This window comes from Pinus tabuliformis, chromosome 3_2 (assembly GCF_031772625.1).
Source record: "Pinus tabuliformis cultivar Carrire ecotype Pingquan chromosome 3_2, CPIR1, whole genome shotgun sequence".
Lineage (NCBI taxonomy): Eukaryota > Viridiplantae > Streptophyta > Pinopsida > Pinales > Pinaceae > Pinus > Pinus tabuliformis.
In genome coordinates, this window is record NC_142302.1 from 88,578,120 (window position 1) to 88,601,720 (window position 23,601).

A 23,601-nucleotide genomic window follows, 5' to 3' on the forward strand; every position below is an offset into this window, starting at 1 on the left:
CGTGATGTTATTTTCTGAAGACTCCAAGTGCTTCACCAATTCTAGGGTCCACACAATAGGGTTGTCAAGCTTCCACATACCCTGACTATCTGCTAACCTAGAAATCCACTCTTGCAAATTCGCAAGGAAAAGAGAAGAAGAAGATTTCAAGCTCGTCTGTGTATAGGTATCTGTTCAACCACTCTTCCTTGGATAATCGCAGCTTTTTGTACTCTTGTGCTGTAAACATGTGTAGTTTTCAATCAACTAACTTGTCAATTTCTTTCTTTGTGGAGAACCACTTAGCATACATTCCTAAGCAAAATCTCGGTCATGGCAATGGAACCATTTGTTAGCTTGATGGAGACTGACCCAGATTCAATGTTATCTATGCCAATAAATAAAACCCTCACTTCTCGCCCTTTCGACAACAATATACGTAGCACAGGCTGCAGTCTCACTTCAAGCGGTATCGGGGGATAACAAAACCAGGTTTCTACATCTAGAGGTCTACGTGAATGGTTCTTGTGATCCTAAGGGCTTATTTCTATCTTCGAAAACCCTAATATTCCTAAAACAGTTAATAATGATAAAACGTATACATAGTATTTATACCTTCACAAAGGTCCTTAAACAGTTATAACATCCATAAATTCCACAGATCTACTACTTTTGTGCATAAATTAAACATTCTTTCATATAGTCTCAATAACAAAGCGAACACATAAAATTGCAGAAATAAACACTTAGATGCAAATATGGAGAATAGTTCTTCAAAGTTGTCTTTTATTATATATTATTCAAAGTACAAACTTATTTTTCCTGCGTAGTTAGCTGCAGGTGCCTGCACACTCAGCTAGCAGACTTACCAAGGTCTCCACGCACTCAGCTGCAGGAGCCTTTCCCTTTCACCTAAGTACAAGAAACAAACCTTTCATGCCTTAGCTTCTTGCCTAGAACAATAATCTTCTATCTTAGTTACTTCTCTAAACTTGCTATGACTCATGTATATATAGCTTCTTTATTTACAATACCATGGTTTGCGGACCATGGGTGGGTCTCAAAACCTGCCCATCACTTACCCACCTAAGCGACTAATGCCCCTTTTACTTATACTATCTACACGCTCCACTTCCAAATTTCGTGGAGACTTTACATTTTATACAAAATTTAACCCAAAATTTGACCATAACTTAACCCCAGGGACCCCATCCCAAAAATGAGTAGCTAATCAGATCTTGTGAGGAGGACCTTGCAAGAGAGCATGAGATGAAGGAAACGGGTCTCATGCACTACTTCCTTTGATTGGTGGTATGAAAAGGTGATGGGGAACTATTTTTTTCTCAGGGAAAGTCTACCAATGAGATACTTAAGAAGTTTTTCATGGACAGGTGCAAACCCATGGAGACTCCTATAGTGACTAACTAGAGGAAGGAGGATGCCACTTCAGGTGAGGAAGTGGATGTGATTGTCTATCGATAGTTGTTGGTTTCACTCATGTATCTTTTGAACACAAGACTAGATATGTGCTTTGCAGTCAACCAACTATGCCAGGCTATGGTTCGACCAACCAAACACTCTTGGAGGGAAGCTATGCATGTTATACGGTACCTTAGAGGAACTACCCAATTTGGACTATCGTAAATATAGACAAAGGGAGTGAAGTTGTGTGGCTTCACAGATGCAGATTGGATGGGAAATCTATTAGATTGGAAGAGTGCATAAGGTGGAGTTTTTAGTGTTTGGTCGACGGAGATTTCTTAGCACATCTGGGTGAGAAAATATGTGCCAATCAGCTTGGCAGAAGTAGAATACATGGCTGCAATTCAAGTAGCATATGAGGTGATCTGGATGAGAAATATACTTGTTGGGTTATTTGGTTAGATGATGGATCCAACTATGACTTACTGTGATAATTAGAGTTGCATCAAACTCTCTGAAAATATTGTTTTTCATGATCGATCCAAGGATATTGATATCCGATATCACTATTTACAAGATTGTGTGTAGACGTTGATTACATTGTTGCAATACATTCTGAACGAGTAACAAAATCTTGATATTTTGGAAAAGGCCTTATCAACAGGGAAATTTGAGGTCCACAGGCACAAGATAGGGGTGGTTGATAATCCATGACTTGCTCAGAGGGAGTGTTGAAAATGCAGCATGAAAATATCAGTTTCACTTTTCCTTGGTCAAACTAGAGAAAATTTGAATTTCTATTTCATCATAAATAATTAAGGTAGTCAACTAAGGTGACATGGAAATTGTCACTTAGTTAACTTAGTTAATTCGAGTTGGGGAATCTTGAGTTTAGTTCATGATGATTTATTTATAATTTGTAGAAATCTATTTCAATTAGTTTAAGTTATTCTTAGTTAAACTAGTTATAACTATCAGAAGAACTAGCGGAGGTCAAGTTATGGAAGTGGAATTTCAGCCACACTCAGTGATCAGTCGATTAACTGATTAGTCAACCCAAAATAATTGTTTCATGAAGAGAATTGGAGTTACCCAGTTTAGATGGAGATTCGAAGGTAGTGTACTATGAGTTGTAGTATATTCCGATGTGTATAGCTTGTGCATACAGTTAGAAGAAGGACCTAGAGGAATTATGCAATTCAATAGTGGGAAATTCCTAAATAATAGGGGATAATTTCTTTGAGGAATGAAGCAAGGAAAAAGGAGCTTGGAGTTCTTGAAAATTGGCTAAGTGTTGGCTAGAGATAGTTAGTCGGGTAGAGGGATAGACTATACACTTGAAGGGTGTGCTCAAGATTGAGAAAGCATATGTTTTTCTTCTATATTCTCTAACTAATGGAATATAGATAGGAATGGGTTTGGAGGAGTTTCTTTCCCCTAGATAAATCTATGTGCATGTCTGATGTTTCATTTTTCATGTCTATGATTTTTGTTCTAGATGGCAAATTAACTTCTGCAGTTAAATAGAGTAGCTTAAAGTCTTGTGATTTAGGAAATTTCGTGAGCATTTTTCTAAGGCTACACATTAATTTCTACACAAGACAATACCATGATGATTGAATAATTAGAAGCCAATTTTAGGGATCGTGCACTAACCTGCTACATGAAGTTTAAAAGCATGAATCCTATTGGAGAGAATAGGACCGTGGTGGAGATTAATAAGACAATAATAAGGGAATTTTGGAGGGCCAATTTAGAGTCTCAATGTATTATGGAACTCAAGTAGATCAAGTAAAGTCCATGAGAATTGGTATGGGAATTTTATCAATGGTTTAAAGTATTCAAGGATAGGTGAACATTTGAAATTTCAGACGCACAATGCTAGGAATGGTTTATTGCAAGAATGCTACCACACATCACAATACCCTTCACGCAACGAAAATTGAACACATAGTCCAAACGTTTGGAGTTGGTATAAAATTTAAAAGATTTACTAGAAGGCTAAGGGGAGAAAAATGGTATGGAAAGTGCACAGTCCGAGCTCACTACACTAGTTTCCCAACTCCAAGATTTGACTAAAGGGAAAGAGAATCGGGAGGATGTATGATGCACCATCTATCGAAGAGAGGGCCACCATAGGAATGAATGTAAATTATTGACTGACTATATGGAGACTAGCGCAATGAATTCTCTTACACAAGGTAAAGGAATGTGGTGTGAAATATTTAGGGCATGGGGTGATATACAGTTGAACTTCCCAATGATGCAAATATATGAGCCCACAACCTCTACTTTATTGTGCAACGTATTCTAGTTAGTGGGGAAAGATATTCACCACTATCATGCATTGGAGTTGATGCTTGAGTGCACGTTTGAATCATTCAAATTCAAGGGGCCCGAAGGCATAGAAGTTGCGTCAAAACGATTTAACTAGTTCAGGTGTAATCAAAATAGATAGTACAAATCACAAGGGTGGGGGAGAGGTATGGTAGGTAGAGGAAGATGAGGTTTCAATTGAGGATAGAGAACAATAATCTATTATAACTGCAGGCGGTAGGGACACTTGGTTTGTTATTGCACCAATTCATATTACACTTGTATTTATTGCAAATCGTTAGATTATCCTACAAAGGATTTCCCACAGTTCATCTCCGAGCAGTAGGAAAATAGGGGGTGTAATGTACATATGGAAGTCATTGAGCCATGTAAGACTCAGCAGAGGGTAGGTTCAATAACAACGGGAGGTTCCATAACAGGAGTCGATGCGATGAGACCTTGTATGTTGTAACCCTAGTGGGTTGGGAGAGCTCCCAAATCCCCTATGAAGTTTGAAACTCTTAGAGAAAAGGCCACATATAAGGAGGCCCAATGAGAAATATATGGGGAATAATGGCATAAGTAAGAGGCTAGTCATGAAATAACCATGTCAGAGATGTTTTACACTACTATAGGAAGAGAGAAAAGAACCACAATAGCTCCATTTCATAGTTTTCTACAAAGTCATTTGGAAATAGTAAGAGATCCTAAGGCCTTGGATAAGTTAAGACAAATGCTATATCAATGCAGCAATGGAACTAAGGAGACTACTATGTGAAATTAACCAAGAGTTGTGAATCCAATTGCTCATAGGAAGAGGACAAGTAAAAAATTCTAGTTCGATGCACAAATTGGAAAGTATGAGATGGAAAAAATTATTACGGACTTCGGATTAGAAGTAAAGATTCTACCAAAAAGCACCTCGGAAATTATGTGGAAACCCAAGGTAACTTATTTTTGAATTCAACTCATATTAGCCAATCAACATCATATTTTTCTTATCGAGTGGTTGTCGAGAGTACCTATGGAGATTTATGGGGTGTCAAGCACTATTGATTTTGAGGTGAACATAATGATGGATGATATTGTTCCCTATCCAAATATTTTTGGGATCGATTGGACCTTCAATAACAATGTAATTATCAATATGAAGAAAGGGTAGATGATCTTTGAGGGCGGAGGCATCCTAGTAATTGCACCACTTGACCCACATGGATGGAATCAATATGCCGAGCATGTGATAGGTGATCTTAGTCCACTATAGGACTTGGATAATATTTATAATATCACATCTTGACTGGATAATTATGTAAATATGACAACCAAGAGTGTGCTAAGCTGGCATAGCATTAGGTCTTGCACCTCTATTTTGGAGGAATCCTTAGAGAATTGGCAGATTCGGCTGCATGAAGTTAGCCCCATATGATGCCCACATGTTACAAGTATGGTGCATTAGATGGGGATAATGATGCATAATACACCTCGGTTCGATGGGATGTTTAAACTAGATATTTTTGTTCATGAGTATGAAGAGCATATACTAGAGTGTTAGAGGATTTCCATGTTGGATGTTGTGTTATGCGCTCCACGAGCTACATGGTGGGTTACACACAAGATCAAGTCATAGTATGGTGAGATTGTAAATAAATATTAAAAGTCAGGTTTGTAACCAGATCTGGGGTCCCTGGAATGGCCCAAGGCCCACCTGAAGTGGTGTGTCGAAACGTGGATAAGAGGATGGGTACGACAAAAATAATGGCTACATCAAGTTATACACACCATAGATGTCATTCTAACCAACTGGTATATTGAATTGGAAGTGCACAAAGGAACATGGGATTGCGATGAAATGACACAAGATTTTAAATTGACATTTAGCTTTGAAGAAAATTAGCTAGTGTTTTAGGAGGCTATAAAGGTGTTGCGATGAAAAATATTTGATGTTGATGATACAACTATGATCATGGACAAACCATTGTGTCTCACACATCAACATCTGCATTTGGTATGGGAGTTCCTGGAATGATACAATGTCACAAAAAAGGCAGAGGACAATGAGGATCATCACAATATTCAAATTCTGGAAATTGAAGGTGACCGTGAAGTAGAGGGACCACCATTGCAATTCATGAAGTACACTCAATTGATTAAAGTAAAGAAAGTTAATATCAGGACCAAAGAAAGTCCCAAGATGGTGGCTATTGGAGATTAGTGGGATGATGAAATGGTGGAGATGGTTGAAAACTTATTGTATTGGTACTAGCCCCCTAGCGAGGTTAGGGAAATGGGAATCACTGATGAAGATAAGTTCAAAGACGTGGAGGACAGAGGAACACTTACCTTCTATGAAAAAATGGATTTGATTCATGGCTTCACCACCTTTCAAAAAGTATGTTAAATGAGTAAGTGACAATAGGAAGGGGGTACGAGTGCGCCATCACCTATCTACATATGTAAGATTTATGTAAATAAATTCAGGATGTGTAGGAATAATATTTATGGTGATGTGTGGAGTTGTTAGGGAGAAGTGGTGTGAAATCATCCAATCATGGAAAATTTTAGGGGCTAATATTCATAATTTGGCTAATTTTCCATGTTTTTCCCAAAAAAAATCACCAATTTCCATTTTTTACTAAAAATAAATCACGAAAATTTTACAGTGTAAATTTATTTTATCCTAAGAACACGAAAATTATGTGGATTATGCATATAAAATTATTAGAAATTTATTTTTTTATAAAGATATCAAAAAATATTTTATAGTTTGCATGTCAGACACTAGTGAGAGTTGCTAAGGTTTATAAACATTATAATAAATTTCCATCGATAAAATTTTCCCTACATCCAATGTGCTAGAAGGGAAGAGGTTAAGCCAGAAATTACATGGGTATGGTCAAAGATAGGCAACACCTTCTATTGGGGCCAACTTCATAAATAGAGAATCATGTGCAAAGATAAATATGGAAGACTGGTTTGTGAACCATGCATTAATGATGACGTAACTCAGCACGTGAAAGTCGAGAGATATCAATGAAGGACAGGGCGCCATGATAAAAACTGCATTAAAATGACTAATCCACTTAGGGTAATCTTCAGGGAAAGGAAAGAAGGTGGTTGAATATATCAACAAATATTTTTTGGCAGAAATAGAAGGTCGATGAGCTACCATTTCACCCATGGATTATCGGGGCAAGATGATCAGGAAGACTTAATACTAAGGTGAACAGATTTGAAGCAACTAGGATTGACTAGAGCAAGCTAGGTCACTCATGTGAACAATCATATCGGTTTCATCTAAGAGATGATTATGGAAAAATTTGATGATGTTCGGTGATTTGAATTAGAAAAAAATGATGACTAGGTTAAGATCAATCAAAGTCATAATGAAGGAGAGGGGGAAGATATGTTATAAGTCACCACCCAAGCACCCTGTAAAAAATAGAAAATTGGTCTGGGAGGAGTTTAAGGCTAATAGAAGAATAGAGGGAGTGAGGATCACTTGGATAAAGAGAGGAGAAGATCACACCAGAGTAGTATGACAAAGAAAGGATAGTAGTAGGGACATATAGAGGGTGTGAAATGAGGAAAGAGAAAAGTTAAGGGAATTTTGGAACTAACCACCGAGGACATGAATGGCGATAAGAAGATGTGACTATGGAAAAGGAGATTATGGGAATGATGCACGAGTAAGAGAAATAGAAATGGGAGGTATAAGTGTGAAAGGGTGATGGGTTTCATTGGGAGGTCGAAACTAAGAATGTTTCCCCCTGCTCACATGGATGTTCCTCACATAAGGATACAAATGCACCAGTTAGTTCATTTCAACACTATTTGAAAAGATTCCTTGCAACCTCATATCGTAGGATGGTGTCACTGCAGTCCACACGTGAAGGACTTTAACAAGACGAGGTTTTTTCCTAGGGCATGATGGTGAAATATGAGGATGCACGAGACAATGCCCATGTCTAAGCACATGGACAAAACTTAGACAAGGAAGGGGTATGACTGCAGGAAGAAGATAAATGTGAGGGACAAACATAAAAATTCTACCCAAATCAACAATGGTGACTAAGTTTTACTTTCTTAGAGCACCACTACGAGGAAGGGGGGCATGGATGACCCCCCTTCAATTCTTTTAAGAGCTCCTAGGAAACCAAGTTCTATGTTTCTTCCTTTGAAACAGAAGGAGATAATAGAACCTCGGTGATATTGGAGGTCTCAAACCCAAGGAGATAGAAGTACTAAGTAGCTCGAGGACGAGCCACATTTTTACTTTCGGGGCCTTGTTGGAGCTCAAAAAAAAAATTGAAATTTTTTAGCATTGCAAGAGCATGTAGCAAGGATGAGCAGCGCGGAAAGGAGAATATGGGGGTGCAACAAAGGGCTGGCATAGTAATTAAGCACAACATATGGCTGGTGTAGTAGAAGGGCATGCATGAAGATGGATGTCGTGCAGAAGGGTCATAGTAGCTTGTAAGGAAGGAATACATGTGCAAATGAATATTGATTGTCACGATTTTGCAAAATATGGAGTCGACGAGGGAGATAATGGAAAGCATATCGTTAGAGATATTTTGAGAAAGGAAGAGATGGATTGGAATGGAGTTGAACATTGGAAGAGATATTTTTGACAACCATTAACATGCATGGGACAACTCAAGAGGATGAAAGAAACACCTTATTAGTTTCTTAGGATACCTAGATTGATTAGACGAGAAACTGAGAGTTTTCGAGAGGGTTCCAAGAAGCTATAAGATGGCTCTTTAAATACGAAGGAGGGTTTGGGTGAAAGCATTAAGAATAGTTAGTGACAGATGAATGTTGAGCAGTTTTTGAATGGTTGAGCATAGAGGAAACTGAGTAATAAAGTATGTATAATTTGTCTATTTCTTATAATGTAAATCATGGGTTGGATTTTATTTTTATTATGTCTCAATTCACATGTATGGTACTTGAAAAATTCATTGCAATTGTAAGTATAATGTAGACCAAAAGGCACAAAACCAAATATTGTGCCAAAGAAGGCCCTCAAGGTCATGAGAGTGAACATCAGTTAAATGAAAGTTGATAAGCTATCTTTTACCATACTAAGTACCCATTGTAGATATCCATGATTGTGCATCGAAAAATAAATATATAGGTGTCAGATGGCACTTGAACATTTCGATATCTTGGTCTGTGTGCATAAGGTAAACCATAAACATAGAGCCAAGAACACGTATCGTTGGTATGGCATGGTGTAGAAATGTAAACCAACTGACAAATCACATAGTTGAGAGCAAAGATTATTTTCTGATAATTTGTTTCTTATTCTGAAATGGAGAGCTTACCTATGCTTATGGGTTTGAATTTATTTGAAGTGTTGTGCTCATTTTCCTTTGTGTTAGTTCTCAAACAATTTTTGAAGGGTTGAGCTTTCGCTATAGGAAGTTGAGCTTATTTATTTTAAAGGGTCACGCCTATTAAGCCCTGAGTTTACTTTGATTCTTTAAGGATAGAGCTTGCGTAGACTAGGCTATCTTTCCAAATCACAATTATGTGCAAGAAAAATCATATTAAATGTTGAGGTTTGTTTTAAATAATTTCCTTATTATAGGGACCAAAACATTATTTCCATGGTTGAATCTACATGCGGGGAGAGCCAATATTTATTTTTCAAGGGCCAAATTTGAGCTATGTTTAATTGAGCCAAGCCTAAAGGGCCAAATATCTATGTTAATGGGATGATTTCAAGAAAATCCAAGTCTATGTTTTAAAGTTGAGTGCTCCTTTGATTCATGTTAAGTCGTACTAAGTTATTGATCTTGTATGAGTGTGAAATGAGCTAACCTTGATATTTAAGAAAATGGATGGGCCATTTTGGATCCAATTGAGTTTATTTGAATGACTAAGACTCTTAGGCATTGAGCTCACTCATTTTTTTGAATGTTGAGCTTGTCTAATCCACACTATTTCTAAGTCACTATTCATTTTTGTGCATCTTTTGTACGAGACTGAGTCCTTATATATTGCACAGGGTGAAAGGTTGATTTTATTTTCTATTGTCTTGAGCTCATATTAATTTTTTTTAGGGGTCAAATTCAAGCCAAATTGGGAGGGTCAAGGTTATTGTTGCATAGAGAATAAATTACAAAGTTGAATTTATTGGGAAAAATCTATTGTCCATGTTATTTTGTTCTACACATGACTGAAATATATATTTGAGGGTCAAATTTGTTTATTATTTTTTAGCCAATTTTTTTACTGAAGTTTATAATAGGGTTGTAGCACTAAATTTGTCACCAGACATGTTAAAAGGAAAAGTAAAGAACATGAGTCATTGAGTTTACTTGTTATGACGTCAAGATTTAATTTTATAATGTTGTTGTTCATAATGATTATTTTTTATGAAGTGTTGCGTATGATGAAGATGTAAGAGTTGCAATTGGAAAAATAGAATTAGAGTATTTGTTGATGTATGGATTTCTTAAGTTGCAAAGATTAATTCATAGGGTGAATGTTTTGTATTTCAAGTTTGAATTGGAGACTTCTGGATCAAGTGTAAAATTGTTATGAAAATAAGGTCTACTATGATTCTGGTCCTTGGTGCATATTGCAGGTTGGTGCCTGTAAATTGGTTGACGATATGGGTGCCTCCATTAGGTTGTTTCCCATAGAAAGTTGGTGCCTGAAGATTTCATAGGTTGGGTCCTCAATTAGGTTGAAGCCTAGAACGATTTTGTGTCTGCATATTTTTTGGGTTGGAGCATCAATCAAGTTGTCACCTAAAGCAAGTTGGTCCATACATATTCAAGGAGTTGATGTCTCTTTTTGTTTGGTGCCAATAAATTGTTGTAATCCAAGACTAAAGAACAAGAAAAGAATATGTGTGGTATTCTCCTGAAACATTTTCCAGATATTTTTGGTTTTCTCATGTGTCAATGTGATGATTGTTTTATTGATGCATAGTTATGTTTTTAGTTATGATGAGTTATGAAATTGGTTAAATTAGTCATTATACATATTCACCACGCACTCTCAGTATAACCATAATTCCAACATTATTGAAAAGTAATTCATTATAATGCGGAAATGGTAAAAGAAATTCATTTGAATCTAGATACTTTAAAAGTGTGTTTCTCAAAGGACTTAGAGATGAATGTCAATTGTGTTGGTAAGGGATTTATGTCTTAATTAGTATATCTACAAATTTTTGATCCATGCAAATAATTATTTTAAGGAAAATGTAAATATGTTAATGGATTGTTGTAATCTGGTGAAACATTTACATTGTTACCTACATGTCAACACACCAAGAATATATTATGAAATTAAGACATGAAACACAAAATATAGAGAAAAGAGGGAGAAAAGAGTTGTGGTAGACCAACGTAAATATTCCTTTTATTACTTAACAATTAAAGTTACATTCATTTTGAACATATCTCATATTTATACTAGAATCTTGGTAGTTACAACTAACTAACTTCCATAACTACTCAACTAACCAACCTAGTAGAAAACTAACTTGATAGGTTGGTTGACCCGACTTACATATTCCACAAAAATTATAGCTTGTTATGCTAACTTGCGGGTCTAATAAACTAAGTCGAATAGCCCTTATAACATCATCCCCAACCTTAGTTCCTTCTTCCTCTCGAAGAAGGGGAGATGTGGATTTTTTACAATATAGAAAATTTAAGAGGTATCTCCTTTATGTTGATTCATTTTCTGTCCTTTTCTGTTAAAAGTCAATTTGAGCCTTCTACTACTACCTTCGATGGAACCAATTGATTGGAGCGACTTTGAGGTGTGTATTTAGAGAAACTAGGGAAAAAGGACTATCATTTTGGTTAAGTGGGTTAAGGCCCCTCTAGTGGTAGCAATGTTTGAGTTTCCCCAAATGTTATCTTATGAAGTGTTGCACTAAGCCTATGTAAGTGTATACGAAATATATTCCACTTTGTAACTAAATAATACACTTAGGCCTCTAAATGTTTCATCAAAGATATGTAATTAAGTTAGTTAAAGAGGGAGTTGTGTTAGCATCCATCTATCGTGTTTTCTATAATATTCTTTCATGATGGTCATATGTGTTATTGGATTCATCCTAAACCTTCTTGCACTCTTGGATCCACTTCCTCTCTTCCTACATAAGGTCAGTCTATGGTAACTTTCTGGCTCGATATACATATCAAGAGCCACTGTAGCTCTCCGTTGTGATGTTGTCCCCTATTTTTGGTTACATATTTGATGATAATTTGCTAAATGTGGAGTCTATCACAATTGTGTTGTAGATTGGTTATCTAATTGTTAAGAAATGTGGTCATTGTGCACACCGTGTCCATTGGCTTATCCAAGTGCTTGTTAGCACTATCAAATGAAGTAAATTCTTTCTAAAGAATTTAGGAGGCTTCATTGAATCTAACTCACTTTTTTCCATGCTGTAGTTGTTGAATATCTTCCTTCATTTATGCATTGAAGTTGGCTAGATGACACACACAAGGGTTTTCCCAACATCTTGTGACTCCTCCTCCACTGTAGAAATCTACATTTGTAACTCACATTGAGTAAGGATATCACTTTTGAGATACCTCTTGTCCATTTCCATTCCCTACTTGATATCTCTTTACAAGATCCAAAAACAAGAATCTCAATAGCAATTAAAGCCTTTCTAGCATGTTGCCTAGTTTTTTAAGGGAAGAAGATCTAAGTTTAAAAGAATCACATGTAGGTTACATGAGAAAACACAATATATTATGTTGCAGGAAATTTTCCACAAAAATATGTCCATACTCTCACATATTTTAAAGTATCTTGTTTATTCCTTTCCCTTGATTTCAATTTTTCTTCTTTCTCATGACCCTATTTTTCTCATTTGTATGTTTATATGTGGCATTAGCCTCTTTATTTTTAAATGTATTTATTTCAATATATTAAATAAATTTGTTACTAAATATTATAAGAAGAGAATGCTTCCACTTATATTTAACAATTGGATTAGTTTGTTGATGATTACAATAAAATTTAGAGATTGCAATAATGCAAATAGTTGTCATTTAGCTAAAAATTCAAATTTCCTCTTCAACCAAAATTCAAATTTCCTCTTCAACCATTAAATATTTAACTAGGATTTCATAGGCTTATTCAAATACCTTGGATATGAAAAGAATCTTAGATCTCTTTATAATACTTTTTATTATATCTCGGAGATATTCACTCTAAGATATTAAGAGACATATGTTTTATAATTATTATAAAATGATTATAACCACATTAGATATTTGTTGGTGTGAATTCACTATTAGTTTTCAGCTTCAGAACAAGTTTATCATAAATAAGAGTGTATTTTCTATTCTAAAAGAGGACACTTACAGCTTATGTTCAACATGTGATGAAATATAATACAACTTATTGACATTTTCTTTCACATAGATTGCCATTCTCGCATTTTAAATGTAATATATTTCTATATAATTTATGATGCTATAATTAATTAGTTGCATTGTTTTTGGACGATTTGTTGTATTGTTTTTGGTAGATTGAGCTCACTCAAAATAGAGCATGGTGATATTTCATTTCATTTTATGTCTTCATTTAATTCTACAGATTCATTTCATGAATAATATTTTTATTTGCAGGTTAGATTAGGTATTTTCATGTAACGATCCATAGATGTAAGAAAGGCTGGAATCATGATAATCATGATACCAGATAAATTGGTGATAAAAGTTTTTCTTTGAATGATGAAATGGAGTGTGTTTCATTTTCATATTTAGTATTTAATATCTATTTATTGAATTATATTTTCGAATATATCAAATGGAGTACTGTTAGGGAAAAAATAAATCTCTAAGATTACTACAACTTAATTTACAAAACTTATAAATAACTTAAAATATAATTCAATAATTTTTTATTTTTTTCATTTCACAATTTTACACATCATCGAAATTTTAAACATCATTAAAATAGGTATTAAGCATTTTAGGTAGATCATACTACAAATAAACCAATTCTCCACGTACATTATTTCCATTTCACAACTTACGAATTTAAATACTTTATATTAATAGTAAACGTACTAGAATTTATATATAAAATTCATGTTGCATAATGCAATATTAAAATTCAATCAACGACAACTTAATATCATAATATACAAGCTCAAGACGAGTTTTTGTGATCCTCATAGCATATAATTTATTTGATCCAAATTCAAAGCCATAGAATCATGCATGCATTTTTATGTAATAAGAAATGCAATTGATTTGGAGTTTGCTATAAAACAAGGTAATCACGGGAGACTTTTAAATCCTCTGAAAGTTTTAAGAATTTAAAAAAAAATCAATTTTTTTTTACATAAAGCATAACCTAATCTCAAGCTAAACAACCCCATGACTATGCAATACAAACTTGATTTGTGAAGTCTTAAAAGTTTTCAAAGAAATTTAATTTTTCCTTGACGTAACTCAATTTCAAGCTAAACTATTCCATAACTATGCACTACAAACTTGATTTACGAAGTCTTAAGGATGTTCAACCACATTCAAATTTTCCTTAACATAACAGATAACCCATTCTCATTCTAATCAAATTCATGACTATGTAATAAAAACTTTATTTGAATATAATGTTGTTTTAACTAATTTTTTTCTTTGGAAAAATTAAAATTTTATTCAAAAAAGAAAAATTACATGTTGTATATGCTAATTAGCATATGCAGTAATATCATATTTCTCTCTGAATCGATAAAAGACTAATCTATTCTTTCCTACCTTTCTTCTTTTCCACTTTTCGCCAACCACGAGTGTTGGGAGTGGAAGTTACAATAGACATATGATTCTCATGGTTATTAGTTAGACATTCCTTGTCCAAAGCTGATCACTCTATGATTTCGTTTGTTACGACTTAATTCTTTTCCTTTGTGTGCTACTCATACTGTTGTGAAGGATTGTTCGACCTTTGAGTTAATGCAAAGCTATGCTCTATCTTGTCCTTCTACGGGCTGATCTATTCAATATGTACATTATTGTCTGCATTGTTTTCTATTGTCTCATCTTCTTCTGTTGTTTTTTCTTGGGGTTCAGTGCGTTGCCAACCTTTTGGTTTTTGAGATTGTTTCTTATTTCTTTTGGGGCCTTTTTAGCTTGTGGTCATGCATCATGAAGATGACCTATTTTTTGACAACCATGGTAGCAGAATGTCGTATTTTCATAATCTTGTGCTTGTGTCCAATGTATATTTTTATGGACCAAAATAATGTTGTCATGTAAACCTTGAATAAGATCTACTTCAACCCATTTTTTGGCAAAGGTAAATATGCATCTTGAAACTCTATCTTGATCAATATTGAGAAATTTGCCCAGTGAACTCCAAATTTCTTCTAATACTCTGTGATGACAGAAATGTAGTGGAAGATTGTGTATCCTGACCCATACAAGAATTTTAGAAACCACCATAGTAGTCGCATCAAAACCTCGGAACCAAGGGATCGTGAAAAGTCTTGCATTTCCCCAGAACCATGGTCACTCATTGAGGGCATATTCCTTTGCATTGCCTCAAAATAATGGTCACTCATTGAGGGAATATTCTTTATCATTGACTGTATTGAATTCGAAAATAAAAACCCTTAGAACATAGATGAATATCAAAATTTGTTGTCCAAGTGGAAAAATTCCTTTGGTGTAACTCATCTGGTTTAGGCCAAAAGCCATTAAGTCTACATATGACAGCTTTAGTATAGAATTTTGCATAAATCTCATTTACCTCAGGTAGAGAGACTTTCAAGCTCGTATTTAAGATTTTCGCTCCATGATGTAGGGTCGCAGTAGTTTTGGAGGTGGTGTTGGTTTAGTTTGGACTTCATCCTACCCTATGACCGCATATTTAAAAGATCCTGTGCCCTTTGAGCTGGTTCCAAAGCATCCATTCCATAGTCCTCTAATGTGTGATTACTCTAGATAATCCATTCCATAGTCCTCAAATGTGCGATTATTCTAGATAATTTATCCTGCATATATCAAGATTTGCATACTTACTAATATGCCTAAATGCACTTGGATTTCATGTTCTAATTCTTGTATCTGCCTCCCCTTCCAGATCCGCTTACAAACAATCCTTACCTACAGAGTTTTGATAAAAATTTGTATTATATCCAGAGTTGTGGTGGGTGTATTTGAGCTATGGTGGGTATACCTATCCTTGGGAGAGGTTGATATGCTATAAGGTTTGTTGGATCAAATAGATCTGGCTTATGTAGATCCCAATACTTTGCTTGAAGCAACGGATCTGGGCTAGCGTTGCCTGCTTTCTGGGATCGCGAAAATACTTTGTTGCCTTTTTGTATTTTTCCTGTAGGGTAGGCAGTGGGGATTTCTCATCGCCCAAATTAGAAAGGCCATCATCTAAACCAGTCACTACATTTTTTGCACTATGTCCAGAGTGGTGCTCATAACAAACAATCCCACAGTCTTATGTGATTTAGTTCAGATTCACGATGCTAGTGGGTAACCCATTGAAAACTAAGAGAGTCAGGGCAAGTTGTGCTTCAACAGATCTCTTTCCTTCTACATCCGATCTATGTGAGATGGTAAATCCAATGACGGTGGCGCTTATAGGGTTCATTCTCGAGTAGGAGCCAGAAAGTAAGCGTAGGGCATATCTGCTTTCTCTAAGGGCGAAACCAGTGTTGCCCGGGAGTGCGCCCCCCCCGATCCCGCTCCCAATCTACGCTCTGGGTGGGAGCAGATCGGGAGCACGCTCCCGAAATCGCTCTCAAAAAGGGAGCAATTTCGAGAGCGCGCTCCCTAAAAATTGTTTCGCTCCCTGCCTTTTTGGGAGCGTTTTCGGGATCGTTTTGCCTTTTTTGTAATTTTTCTTTTGTAGTAATGTTCAAAATGCAATTTTGTTTTAAGGAAACAAATAACTTTTTAGTGGGGCAGCTTAATGATCAATTCTAGGCCCTAGTATTGATTTGTTATTCATGGTAATCTTCATTTTCATCATTTTACTTAAATTTTTAACATTACCATGAAATGACTCAGGATGTTTGAGAGCGGTTCCGGCCTCATTGGATTTCATATGGAGAACGTAGAATTTTAGATTTCATTCAAAATCCAGCAGAGTTATCAGTTTTTCAGGATTTCAGAATTGGGGGATTGCAATGTTTCCATTGAATTTTGTCATGCATTAGGGTATGGAAATTGTATTTAATGAAGAGCACCAATCCCTCTATGTACCTTGATGTTAGTGACATTGGTTGTCGAACTCCTCTATCATGACCCTCCTACAAATGTACGCATCACTCCAACAAAATCTTGACTTGACATGCTATGTTTTTTCTATCTTATGTTAATGCTTAGAGGGTGATATTAATGACAAATATCCCTATACAGATACAAAGGTAATGACAAAGACACCTCTGCATATTAATTTTTAGAGGGTGATATTAATGACAAAGATCCTAATTTTCCAACAAGACTAAAAAATTAGACATTTCTCGTGGTGGCAAGAGGCCCAAGCATAAGAAATAGATCATGGGTTTGCTTCTCTTTTCTAGTTTCTAGTAGCTTTTATAACTATTGACTCTTTCATACTTATTATGATATTTTTTTAAACAATATATGACAATTTAAGTTTGAAGTTGGCAATTATAACTCATTAGTAATGAATTATGAATATGATGCTTCATGATAGTTGAAAGTTGTTTCATTTCACTTCATTTTATAACATTTCATTTCATGTTAGATATTATTTGTTGTTATGGTTACACTTAGCTTACAAGTACAACTTTGGTGATCAATGATGATAAATGTTATATATTGAATTTTGAAAGCTTGAAACTTTAAGATTGATGAACCATGAGATTCAATATTTTGTATGTTACTATGTTACTAACTTGTGGACGTAGTTGATGAAGATTATAACTTCTAGATGATTGTTGTTATATGGTTCAATCTATGTTTTGTTATGTTTTTTTATATCTAGTTCATTATTCTACATGTTTTTGCTAACATATATGTATCAAAATATAAAAAATATATATATTATCTAAAAAATGCTCAGGGATTCATTCCCAAACCGGGAGCTTCTGAAAATTTCGCTCTCGCTCCCGTTTTTTCTCCCACTCCCCGCTTTCGCTCTCGCTCCCGAGCAACACTGGGCGAAACCGTTAAAACTTTGTCTGATTTGGAAGGGAGTGTGTGTTTTAGAGGGGAGAGGATTCCCCATATCCAAAATGATTATATACAAGAGCAAGGATCTTATACACCGGTTCATGAGAAGAAATCTCTAGTAATTTGTGTATCAATGTTGTTTAGTAGGCCGCACTAGACAAACCCATAGAAGGCTCCTACAAAAACCGTCTTTTCCACCATCAACATGGTGCAGCTTAGGTCTGTCTCTCTATTGTTACAAGGAATTGTTTAATATAAATTATAATTATTTTTGTTAAGACAAAAATAATATATCCCAATATAAAATTAATCGTAAGAATTACTTTATTTATGATTTATTTCATAAAATTGCTCAAATTGAATATAGCATAATATTTACTCTAAACCAAATATATAATTGAAACACTGTAACTCTAATTTCTAATAATTAAAATTAGTTAATTAAACTACTTTAATATGTATAATTAAAGATATACATATTTCTATTAAAATTATTAATTTTATCAAATGTATTTATAAGTTAACTTATTTTCTATATAAAAATATATTATTTAATACAAAATGATCATATTCGAGAGTAATAATTCACATTTTATTTTTACCCATCACAATTTTATCGTATTCATATTGTTGGAAGATAAGCATGATTCAACCAAACCTCTGTACTTTAACATGCAGTCATTTAATGATCAGAAATGTCAATATTTAGAAAAAGAATAGCTTTTAATTGTGAAGCAAATTTAAATGCAAATGGAGTTAATTTGAACAGGGGTTGATATGAAAAAAATATATCATTATATATCATTCGATTTTTAGTTTAATTTACTAAACACCATTCACGCTTCTGACAGATATGCGGCATGTTGACTTCAGTGGAATGCAAGATGGCAATCTTGTCCTTTCCTGCTCGCTCCCTTTCATTCTGAAGTAAAATGGTCTTGGAGGCGCCTGAAGATATTGAACTCGGAATGGAATTGAAGGAGGTGCCCTTTCTTAGCTGTGTCGGGGCGCGAAGAAGATTATTGGTGGTGGAACACAAGTGTAAAGCTATCGCGTCATATTCAGAGTTCGGTATAGGGTGCTAAAATTGGACAGCGACTTTGATAGAGGACCAGGTTTATGCAGGTTGTCTTCTTTGGACTGCATGGATCTTATTTCGTCGATCATGATTTGGCTCTCCCTAAAATGATTTGATTATAACGACTTTTTTGGTTGCGCCTTCCATTCACTGAGTTTGCGTTTGCCCCGTCTAGCCGCATGAAGATTTGAATAATGTTAAATACACGAACATGATACGCACTCACATTACAAGATTTAATCAATCACCACACTTCATTACATCCAATAAAACATTCAAAACCATGCACTCCTCGATGATTTGATGGCACCGGCCAAGATCGGATTTGCATTATTTCAGTTTTTTTTTCTCTGGGCAGTTCGACTAGCGTTATCAACCAGCGTGCAGGAGAGTTCTATTTAAACAGGCATTGTTTCTTGACGACTGCAGCTCATTGCAAAGAAATAGGGATTGAAAAAGTACTGCCATAGTCAAAAATTGAAGCAGATGTTATTCGCTGAGAAGCTCATATATTTTGAATACAAATCTGGATATGGTGAACCGGCTTATATATGTTATTGCATATATGTTATTGCATATATCAGCATTGTGTCGCTTGTCAAAGTGCCACTCCTTCAGCAGGCAATGTCCACTGTCCGTTTTAGGAACTTGATGACCATTACTGGAAAAGGTAATCCGTTTTGTAATGCGTTTTCCACGGCCTTTTTGGACGAGCAAATTTCAAGCTAATCCAAGTTATGTGAATGTGAGGTATTTAAACTACGGTAGGTTTATGTTAATTTTGAATTTATGGATTACTTAAAAGGATATTTAAAATGGATTTGGGGTGGTTGTAATCTGAAGTAAATATCAATCTAATTTGTTCATCATGTTAATTTGTTTCGAATATGTTGGTTAATTTCTTCCCCAATTATTGGATACAAATATGTGTATAATTTGATTACTAGATCTAATTGTCAGTGTAGTTTGAATATATGAATACTCACTTGGGCATATCATAAGGTTTTAAAAAATCCTAAAAAGAATGAATACATGAACTCCTGAAATGAATACCTCATGATCTTGTAAAAAAAACTTGAATCTCGTGCCGTCGTTGACTTTTGCTAACACGTCGGGAAGAAAGGTGAGATAGCGTGCTAACTCTTTTCTCAATAATTAAAACTAGCGTTAGTGCTATAATGCACTGTTCATCACTACCATGGAGCATTAATCAGAAATCGGTGTAGAGAAAGCTGACTAATGCACTGTTCGTCTGAGTGCACATGGTTAGTACGCTCTGGTTTGACTCCTAAACAGTGTTAGTTTGCCTTTCGTAGCAACCTTTTAACGACGACTTCACTTCGCTGCTATCTCTGCTCTTTTTTTTTGTGAATACACATGTATGAAATGCTGCTCTCAACCAGTCTTATGCAACCTTACTCTAATTCTGTTTCTCTCACAAAGATCATGACAAAAAATTAAACCGAAAAGTAGAGAAGAGATTGCTCTTTTCAATATTCTGAATGATTAAATAGATTACATTGTAAACATCAATAGTAAATAACTGAAGTAAAACTTGACACCTATGGAGTAAGACTCAAGTAAAACTAAACTAGTTATGAGACCTAGCAGACAAAAAATCAAATGTGATGATACCTAACCAACAACTAACTCACAGTGAGATTAATATCTCAACAAGTGAGGGTTTGATGGCGACCACCCTCCCATCTTAGTGATGTGAGAACAAGTGAGGGTTTGATGGCAACCACCCTCCCATCTTAGTGATGTGAGGGTGACATGGAGTTTATCTGGATGGTTATAATGATGAGATGGATAATGTGATAATGATATTTATTGATTTTAATGACGTTAATTTAAAGTTTCAAGAATCAGGAGAGTAAAACTCTAGATCCATTTTATATATTTTTTTTTTATGGTGATTCTTTTGTTATCAGAGTTTATTAGAAGGTTAGCAATATGCTTGATCTTATTCTTGTCAAATAGATGGTGCATATTGTTGATCTTTAGATTATTTTCACATTAAATGTGGATATTCTTGTAGGAAGCACATTCCATGACAAAATTTCACTCCATCTCCACCGCACCCTTATTTCATAATATGCAACTTCCCTCATCCCAAACTTCTTTGGGTACCCTTCACCCACTGGTCTCACATGGTGATGTATGAATTGTGCAATTAACAACCTTGCTTTTTCTTTAATACCTACCCCTAAATATGTTTTCTCACCACGGTCCCTAGTCGGGTTAAACTCTTTGGTGTAATATGCTTTTCTAAGCCCACTGTGACTGGTCCACATGGTGGTATTAAATTTTTCAAACTAATTGTTTATTTCTTCTTTAATTTTAAACATTTATGAAGTTTGGTACGCCACTTACTCAACCACTTTTTATTTTTCTTCATCCATGTTTTCTCCCTACACTCTAGCTCCTCCATTGCAATATTGAGTCAGCTAGCTCCTCCATTGCAATATTGGGTCAACCTTTGTTATCCATATTTTTAAGTGTTCTTAAACCTCCTGCATTGGAATATTTGGTCAGCATTGGTTATCCATATTTTTAAGTGTTCTCAAACCTCTTCCATAACAATCTTTGGTAATATTGGTTATTCATGTTTTCAACCTTCTATTAACCTTGTTATCATAGTTGCCTCCAACTGAAAAATTTTCATAAAAAATTGTGGCTTTAACATTGAGATTTCTAATAATTAGTTACTTCTATATTATTGTAATGATGTACATGTCAAATCAGCATGACTTGCTTGACCGTTAGCATGCGGGCAGCGGCGGTTTTCTTTCTCCTTCACTGGCCATGCGTCGACCGCTAAGTGGGATCACTCTGTTTTTTCCAATTCCGCTTACCATTTGAGGGAGCCCCGATCAATACCACCAGTTTTTTGGAGTGCAGGTCCCGCCTTTTAGCTTTTAGCCTTTTCGCCTTTTGTCCCATGATTTTCCCAGCACTCCATGTGACCGAGTGCTCGGGGCTTCTCCATTTTGAGGGTTTTCACTAATCATGCATCAAAAACTCCCTCTGTTTCCCAATATGGGCCTCCCAGGGGCTAATTTCACCTCCTGCATTAGACCTTACAGATATTCCTGTTCCCAAAATAGTGAAATTGAACATATGGTTGCAGAAATGTTAGAGGTCAGTATAATTCAATGCAGTCAAATTTCTTTTTTCGATCTAGTAGTATTGGTGGACAAGAAGAACATATCATGGAATATGTGTCCTCATTATAGGGAGCTACACAAGCTCACTATTAAATATAAATTTCCTATTCCTATAATTGATGAATTTCTGGATGAATTACATGGATTAATTTACGTCCCTAAATTGGATATTCATTTAAGGTACCATGAAATTAAAATGAAGACTAAGGACATTTTGAAAAAAACACTCAGAACTTGTATGGGTCATTATGAATTTTTGGTCATGCTTTTGGCCTTACTAATGCACCTTCCACATTTCAAGTTTTGATGAATTACATTTTCAAACCCTTCCTTATAAAATTTGTGTTAGTATTTATTTATGATATAATAATCTACAGGAAGTCTTGGAAGGATCATTATCAACATGTTCACAGGATGCTCAAACTTTTGGATAAGAAATAATTATATGAAAAAAATATGAAATGTTTCTTCAGAGTACAAGAGGAGGAATATTTGGGTCATATTGTATCTCATGAGGGTGTTAAGGTATACACTAACACAATTTATTCCATTAAGGAGTGGAAAATCCCCACAACCATAAAGCATCTTCGAGGATTTTTCCTGCTCATGGGCTATGATCACAAGTTTGTTAAAAATTATGTCATAATAGCAGCACCTCTAACAACATTACTGAAGAAAGATGCATTTTCTTGGACTCCAAAAGAAACTAAGACATTTGAACATCTTAAGTATTCAATATGCCAAGTAGTAGTATTATCTACACCAGACTTCACAAAAACCTTTCATGTAGAATGTGATTGAAACATGTATTATTTGGGATGGCCTTAATTGCAATATTCAGAATTTTGTGGCAGAATCTTTCGTTTCGCAATAAAATAACATTGAGACAATTAAGATGTCAGGTCTATTACAACCTTTACTCATTCCAAGTAAGTGTTGGGAGGAGGTCTCAGTGGATTTTATTACAGGTGTACCCAAGTCTCAAGGAATGAGTGTCATCATGGTGGTACTTGATAGACTTACCAAGTATGCACAATTTTGTGCATTATCTCATCCTTTTAAATCCCTATCTTTCTACTACATTTATGGAAACAATTCCAAAGCTACATGGAAACCCAAAGATTATTGTAAGTGACTGTTGGGTGTGGAGTCTGATTATCTTCTTTATTTAGAAGTATCATTGCATTCGACACCATTTCATAATGTGGTGGAAATGCCGCTCATTTATGTGCGCCGCTAGGGACGTCCAGGGTGAGCATCAGTGAGGGATCAAGGGCAGCACCCTCAAAGTGAAAAATAGATGTAAAATTACCTTGTAAAATGTTGTTATTTTGTAGTCAACCTGGGTTGTTCATTATGTGGAAATATGATGGTATAAGTTATGTTTAGTTTAGGGTTTCTTTCCCTAGAAGGAAACCCCTTGCTATATATGAGGGAATTGTATTGTGGCTATGTAAATGTGTATTCTGAGTGAGAAAGA